General features: G+C 43.8%; 1 long non-coding RNA gene across 1 annotated transcript; it reads left to right on the top strand.

The window, feature by feature from the left end:
- Positions 1 to 436: 436 nt before the first annotated feature.
- On the top strand, positions 437 to 802 carry LOC119384848 (uncharacterized). Its single transcript, XR_005181940.1, has 3 exons — positions 437 to 499; positions 595 to 711; positions 781 to 802. It is a non-coding gene; the product is annotated as an uncharacterized LOC119384848 (long non-coding RNA).
- Positions 803 to 7,121: the final 6,319 nt, after the last annotated feature.

Below are 7,121 nucleotides of genomic sequence, written 5' to 3'. Positions count from 1 at the left end.
CACCCTGCGCGCAGTCGAGTATATTTACCACAGAGGCTCAGGCACTATCGTACTCACGCAGCCGCGAGTACTATAGAGCCTGTACTTCAAACTTATTCGCAAAAAAAGAACCCATCACGCCGGGTGATGAATAATGTTAACAAATGTAACGTAACTTTTGCAACTGTTCATCGTTAAATTTCGACATAACACTAGGCAGAGCCTGCCACGTTGTTGCGTATGGAACCGCTTGCATTTGTTGCCACTGTGCAACCGTCAAACTTCGATCTCTTGAGTATGCACATATCCGCAGAACACAAAGCCTGACCACCCAGTTATGCAGTTCTAGATGAGGCAGCTGGAGCATGGCTGTGAGATTGTTGTATGACGAATCGTTGGCCAAGGTTATGAATTACTGTACAGAATCAGAGCCTACGTTTTAATCTTGCAGATGCTGGTATGCCCTATGGAAGCATCATGGACAGTGGAACACAATCCTTCAGCACTCACCAACACATCGGTAGGCTTTTTACCTACTGTGTATTCACATGTGAAGTCTTCTTGAACACTGGAAGTAGCTGCAAGAATTGTGCTTTTTTTTACCTTTCTGAACAGGATAACAGCATTCATTTCGTGGAGTCGGACTTCGCCATTGGCTGCAATGCAGAAGTTGGCACAGACACCGGAGCATGCGGTGACATGTCCCTCACTCATCTGACTGCCGGTTGCAAGGTATGCAGAAGTAACTCTCGGAGACTTGAAGTAAACATGTTGACGGCGGTTTGTTATTGCTGTTTGCAGCCTAAAGAGAGTGCCAGAAGTGGCCACAGCTACTGAAGAATGCGTCATTTTGCTGTGCAAACTGATGGGGTGCAAGCTACACACATGGTGTCGAATAGTATGCTAAATGCTAACATAGCTACTTGAAAAATATAAGCACTTTGTAGTTATATTTCAACGTGGTGAAAATTCGTGCATTCTAAGCTTTCTACACATTCCAAAAAGTCAAGTTTGTTTAGTGATGAGACAGGCCACTCCAAATGACGTGTTGAGTTACGTGGCTGTAGGAGGGCACTAAAAAGCCAGCATTCTGCTTCAGGTGTGCAGGTGGCAACTACTCCAGAAGTTCGTTCCGAAGGGACACAGACGGACTTCCAGGCTTGGTCAACTGCGGGATGTGGGGATGAATTGGAAGACACTGCAGAGATACTTGACTTATCAGGTCACCGTATAAGAGCACCGCTTCCATCATCTCCAATAAGATGCTCGACACCACTGCCATCGGCAAAGGGTCTCGACGAAACATATGAGCCATCATTTCATGACTCACATCTGTAAGGCTTCTTGCGTTGATGTACTTTCAATAGCATTTGTCCAGGGAACAGTTAAATTTGTTATTGAAACAATTGTAAATATTTGTGCAAGCATTACAGCCTTCTCAAGAAGCACACTGTATTGAGGAATGGCAGAATAATTTTGGCCAACTGGTGTTTTTGAACAAACGTATAAATGCATGTGAACAAGTATTTTTGCACATTGTGCCCAGTGAAGTGCACACACTATGGCCAATGTCGCAACTGCCACCTAGAGATCAGTGATATAAACATGAGATCCATGACGTTACTGTTGTAGACATATTTTCTTCACTGGTTGCTGTGCTGTTCCCACCTACCTATTCAAATGTAATCTTCCCTACAAGTAGTTATTTTGTCTTATGCTGTTTTTTTTTTGCAGACCAAGTGGTTGTGATTCTGTGCCACCTAGCGCTGAAAAACAGTACATCGTTTTTGAAAGCTGCTTGATGGAGCTATTCAGCATGTGCACAGTTTGCCAAGCATCGTGTAAAGCTGAAACTACACTCTATGGCTCCCTTCTACAAGTTGAGACCACCTGTGCTTGTGGACACAAGAGTTGTTGGTTGAGCCAACCAAAAGTTTCTAATAGGGCTTTGGGTGGCATGCTTTTGTGTGCCGCTATATGCTTCTCAGGCGCGAGTCCTGAGAAAGTTCTGAGGCTGCTGAAGCAAGCCAATATTCAAGTGCCATCTACGAGGACCTACTACAGCTACCAAGGTGCACTGTTCCAGCCCGCCATACAACGTGTAGGTACCAAGCGCACTATAATTTGTACAGTATCACTTTCAGCGGCTGTGTGTACAATTACACATAACTAATTTTAGGGGCTTCTCACACAATTTGTGTTGCCTCAACCAGCTTGAACCACGACATACACATTTGTACACGCTTCCCAAGTGGACAACTAGCGTTCATTTAACTTCTATGCACTGCATAACGCTGCAGAGGATCGCCTTGCTGAAGACACTGCCATGGCATGATATAGCTAATTCAGCCAGCATTTTGTCACACTTAGTATCGCAATACATTCCATTTAAGAATAGGAAATGCGCAGTGAATCGGTTGAACATTATCTACAAGGTGCTTCCTTGACTGCTACAAATGTAGCACAGCTTTTCATCAAAGTCAGTTTCGTTGAGGTTCAGTGGTGAGCACATTTCAGGCACTTCAATTTTTAGGATCAGTAGAGCAATATTATGATTTTTTTCGTTGCTACTGCAGAAAATGAAACCCATAACTCTATTCCCAGCAGGACAATGCATAGCTGCTGAGTGTGCATAGCAGCTAATCAGTCAGAAAACGTAGCTGACAGTTCATCTAGTTGGCTCACTCCAGATGAAAACAGCACCAACATAAAGTCTATTACCATGATTATGGGCTACAACTTGTGCTGTGTCAATCAGTGGTACTGTTTTCATGAGAAAAGAGATCACATATGAATAAATGCTGCCACTTTCAACTTTTCTTAGAAGCTTGGTGTGCTTGTGTTATAGGTTTAGGACACTGAACGAAAGGCTGTAATCGAAAGCCTTCATGGACCAGTAGCATTAGCTGGTGACGGCCGGTGCGACTCTCCCGGGTTTTCTGCGAAGTTCATGACTTACACTTTCATGGCCATTCAAACTAGTAAAATCATCCATTTCGTTCAGGTGCAGCTTGGAGAGGTGAGTTTAGTTAGTTGTGACTTTGCTGTGCATTCTTGCTGTTTTGATATGTAGTTACAGCACTAGCACTGCACTAGATGTTCTACGATTGCACTGTAAAATATGCCTTTATAGCACACTTTAGAACAGCGAGGTTAAATCCAGCAATGCCATGGAAAAATTTGGCCTGAAGAAGGGACTTGGGAAGCTAAAGGACCAGAACGTCACTATTTGTTCATTAACTACTGACAGGCACGTGGGCATCAAAAAGTACATGAGGACATGTGAGCCGGGTATTGAACACACCTACGACGAGTGGCATGTTGGTAAAGGTAAGCAAGGTCACTTGACAAACTTTTTGTGCCCTTAGAAAGCCAAACGGTGTTGCATTAATTTTTATGGGCCCTGGAAAGCAGCATTTTCACATACAAGTATACAGGAGCTTGTTATGACTTTTCGTAAATGTATGTGCAGTTTGTGTGGCCCATAAGAACAACGGTAGCACAAATTCATTTAAATTTGGGTAGCTTTCGAGCCCAGCTTCAACTGATGGATAATATATCTGAACATTACCAATAGGAAGTATAGTCGGGGAAGGAGCATGGATCTTTTTTTGTTTACTCTTGTACTTTCCATACTGCCTAGCACTCTCCACACACAAGTGCACAATAGTGTACAGTAAAAAGTCGGAGTTCATTATTTTGCAATGTTTTTTCCCTCTTGTAAGCATTTTATTATCCAGCTAGTAAAGTGCTAAGTTGCTGGTGTTATGTGACACATTAATACGCAGTCTACTGTTTTAAAATACAGGTGTCAAGAAGAAAAATTCGGCAGATCCCACGTACCGTGGGAGTAGATGTTATGCGAAGCATGCGGTGGGTAGGTGACTGTGGCGTAACTTTTTTACTGAGCGACACGTTACAAAATGACGCTAAAGATTTGTATAAATTTTACACGCATACATATATATGTTGAAGAGCCGGATATGTGTTATATAACCAGTTGTTTACGGTTGGGTAACGCTGCCAATGGCAACGTGGGTAATACCAACACCAGAAGCGGTAAGCTGATATGTAGTGCTTATACGTGTCCCGAGAACGCACGCACGTTTCACGAACCCGTGTGCATTTGTGCAAGAAGTTCTTGACAGTTCTTGAACAAGGGCATCATCACCGTGATCAGTGAGCACCGGCAGCTGGTTATGACTTGTTATAGGATCCGGTCTTGATCATGGTGACGAGGGGTCCATGTGTAGTGAAGTATGTGGTATAGTAGAGCTGTTGGAATTCGTGGATGCCCTGATGATTTCGTCGACAAATTGTCTGTCGACAGAGCCACCGACATGTTGGAACCTGAAGCCACTCTTCGTGTTGGTGTGGTATAGACCGTCGAGGCTGGTAGGCCTGGATAGTGCTACGTAGGCCAACATCAGTGGATGGTGTTTGTCGTATTCGTAGACTACCTGGGCGTATATACTACGTAGCCTAGTCTACAAAGCAGCTGTCAATCAATCTGGCATCATCCTAAGTCAGCATGAGGCCATCACACAGCCTCGTAAGAAATGAAGAGGGCACTGCGTCGTTCTGGTGAACGAAGCGCACCTTACCATGCGGTGATGTGGATATCATATGTAACTTTCGTTAATATATTCCTCCTGGGTCGAGCAATGCTTCATTATAGCTTGCTGAATCATAAGAATACAACGTAATGTTTATTAGACTGCAATAAATGCGGAGCCAACACAGGAACCACACACGTTAATCTGACATGACGCCTGTATCCTAGGAGTACACATCGTAGGAGTATCATGTAGTGTTTATTGCTTTCTTGTAAAATTAGATAGCCAGCACCAGAATCACAATTGACGCTGCACCGTTATTACGCCTGCGTAGGCTGTCTTTCCCAACCAGTTTATTGACCTGGCGTGGCTCAGTGGTAGAATACCTGATTGCCACGCAGAATGCTTGGGTTCGATTCCTGCTGGGATCCTAATTTTCATTCTTTCCATTCGTTGAGTCAACGATGCCGACGTTGGTTTTCCTTAATGCTCTAGCATTTAAGTTACCAATGTCTGTTCTCGCCGTTCCTGGGTAGATATAAACTGTCAATCACCTGTGGCGCATACCCGTACACCACGGCCCATGGTAAACGGGTATGTGCCACACGTGTCTAGTGGAAAGGGTTTGACGACGTATTCTACAGGATTTTAAAGTTAATCATGTCATGACCCGGCAGTCATATTCGTCAAATCCTCTTGCCCTCCCATGCAAATTTTGGTGTACACCAAGTTAAGGAGGCGATCATGAGAGCACCCAGACGTAGGCGGCTAGATAGATAGATAGATAGATAGATAGATACGTAGATAGAAACGCTCAAAGTGCCAGAGGTTCGCTAAGAAATGCTTCGCATTTAAAAGCTCACAGTTGCAGCCAAGAAATCTGCTTGTGCTGCCTTGAAAGAGTGGATACAGCCAGTGGTCAACCATCTGTACTGGTGTGTTGCCGTTAGTGAAGGTGACGGGGATCTACTTGTAGCCATGTGGAAGAGTAAGTGAACGTGATTTTAGCAAACCATTTCTTAAACATAACAGTGTTTGTCGATTTCGCTGCTAATACTGTAAATGAGGTATTATCTCATTTATCAAAGCCCTTTTACCTCTTTTTGTAACCTTTCGCTTTCTGTCGATTGCTGTAGTTATCTATCTTAACGCGTACGTCACACTCCTCAAGGATTTCTTTGTGAACTCACTTTCATACTTCCAAATTTTTTAATAGGTGGCATAATTCAATAAGGTAAGCAGGAAACTAATGTTGAACATTTCCTGCCAATACAATTTGTATTGTGACTCCATAAGTACAGAAACTTATGTGATAAATATGCCTGCTGTTTTTGGTCAAACTATTTTCATGGTAGTTTAGAGAAAAACGGTCCTGAGCTCGTGGTGTCAACTGTATTTACTTCTTACTCTAAGTAAAGCATTCCACAATTGTTTAGACGCAGTAAATGAGTTTACTTTGAAAAAGCTTCCGCATTATCAGGCAAATGCATAACCTATTTGGGAACTTCAATGGCTTTCCAGGCATGCTGAACCACGTCATAAACATGCACGCTGGCCATGACAGCCCTTATCCGAGGTGTCTGCACGGGGATGTGCAAAATGGAAAGTGGTTGACACCAGGTAAGTGTATACTTTGTGTGTGGTTTGGCGAGACACTCATGAAAGCACATCTTTTTAGGCACCCCGGCTTACGCACGTCTTGTGAGCATAGCTACAGAACAGGGGCTACTGAAGGATATAAGGAAGCTTTCCTGTTCTGGACAAACTTATGGACTTGAATCATATCACAGTCTCCTAATAAGATTTGCCCCGAAGTCTGTCGCATTCAGCACCATGATGATGCGTGCAAGGTGTGTGTCACTTGCGTGCAATGTTTTCCCAATTTGATCAGAACATATTGTTGAGTTCGTGCTTGATTTGACTGTCAGGGTGCCTGAACTCTTTCAATGCTGCATTGCGCTTTACAGGACACAGTTGGCTGCTCTTCACCACAACGAAAATGCAGGTCGAGAGCAGGCAGTAGTGGCAAGAAATTGTGAACTCAGATGGAAGATGTAAATGCTCCGTGCAAAGAAGGGAGCGGAAGTTGTTTGCCCAGTAAAAAGCAAGCCAACTTACGGCATGTAGTATCAGATGAGTGTTCACAACACGTAACTTGTTTTTTGTGCAGCTTATGTGGACAAGCTAATGACGGAGATGCTGCACGAGAGCTCTTCATGCAGTTCTCTCAAGAAGGCACAGCAGCAGCTAAGCAGCACCAGCAGCAGTCCCAAGCCTCTGGCCATGATCCAGCTCAACCAGCCAAGTCTATCGAAGAGTGAACTCGTAGCTGCACGGCAATCACGATTGTGGCGTGCTCAGTTCAGGACATGCCATAAGTATTGCATGTACAAAGGATTTCATTTAGAGCATTGGCCGAAAGTGTTATGCATGGCTGATGGGCTTCCAAAGTTTCTTCATTTGTTTTGGCTGGTGCTTGTTTACTTCTTTGCGTAATTGCTTTATTTATGCACTTCTTTGTTTATGTATTCATAAATGCATACCTCTGGCCATGATCCAGCTCATCCAGCCAAGGCTATCGAAGAG

Source organism: Rhipicephalus sanguineus, chromosome 3, assembly GCF_013339695.2.
Source record: "Rhipicephalus sanguineus isolate Rsan-2018 chromosome 3, BIME_Rsan_1.4, whole genome shotgun sequence".
Classification (NCBI taxonomy): Eukaryota; Metazoa; Arthropoda; class Arachnida; order Ixodida; family Ixodidae; genus Rhipicephalus; species Rhipicephalus sanguineus.
The sequence above is the reverse complement of the archived record's forward strand: the minus strand, read 5'-3'. Positions and strand labels throughout refer to the sequence as shown.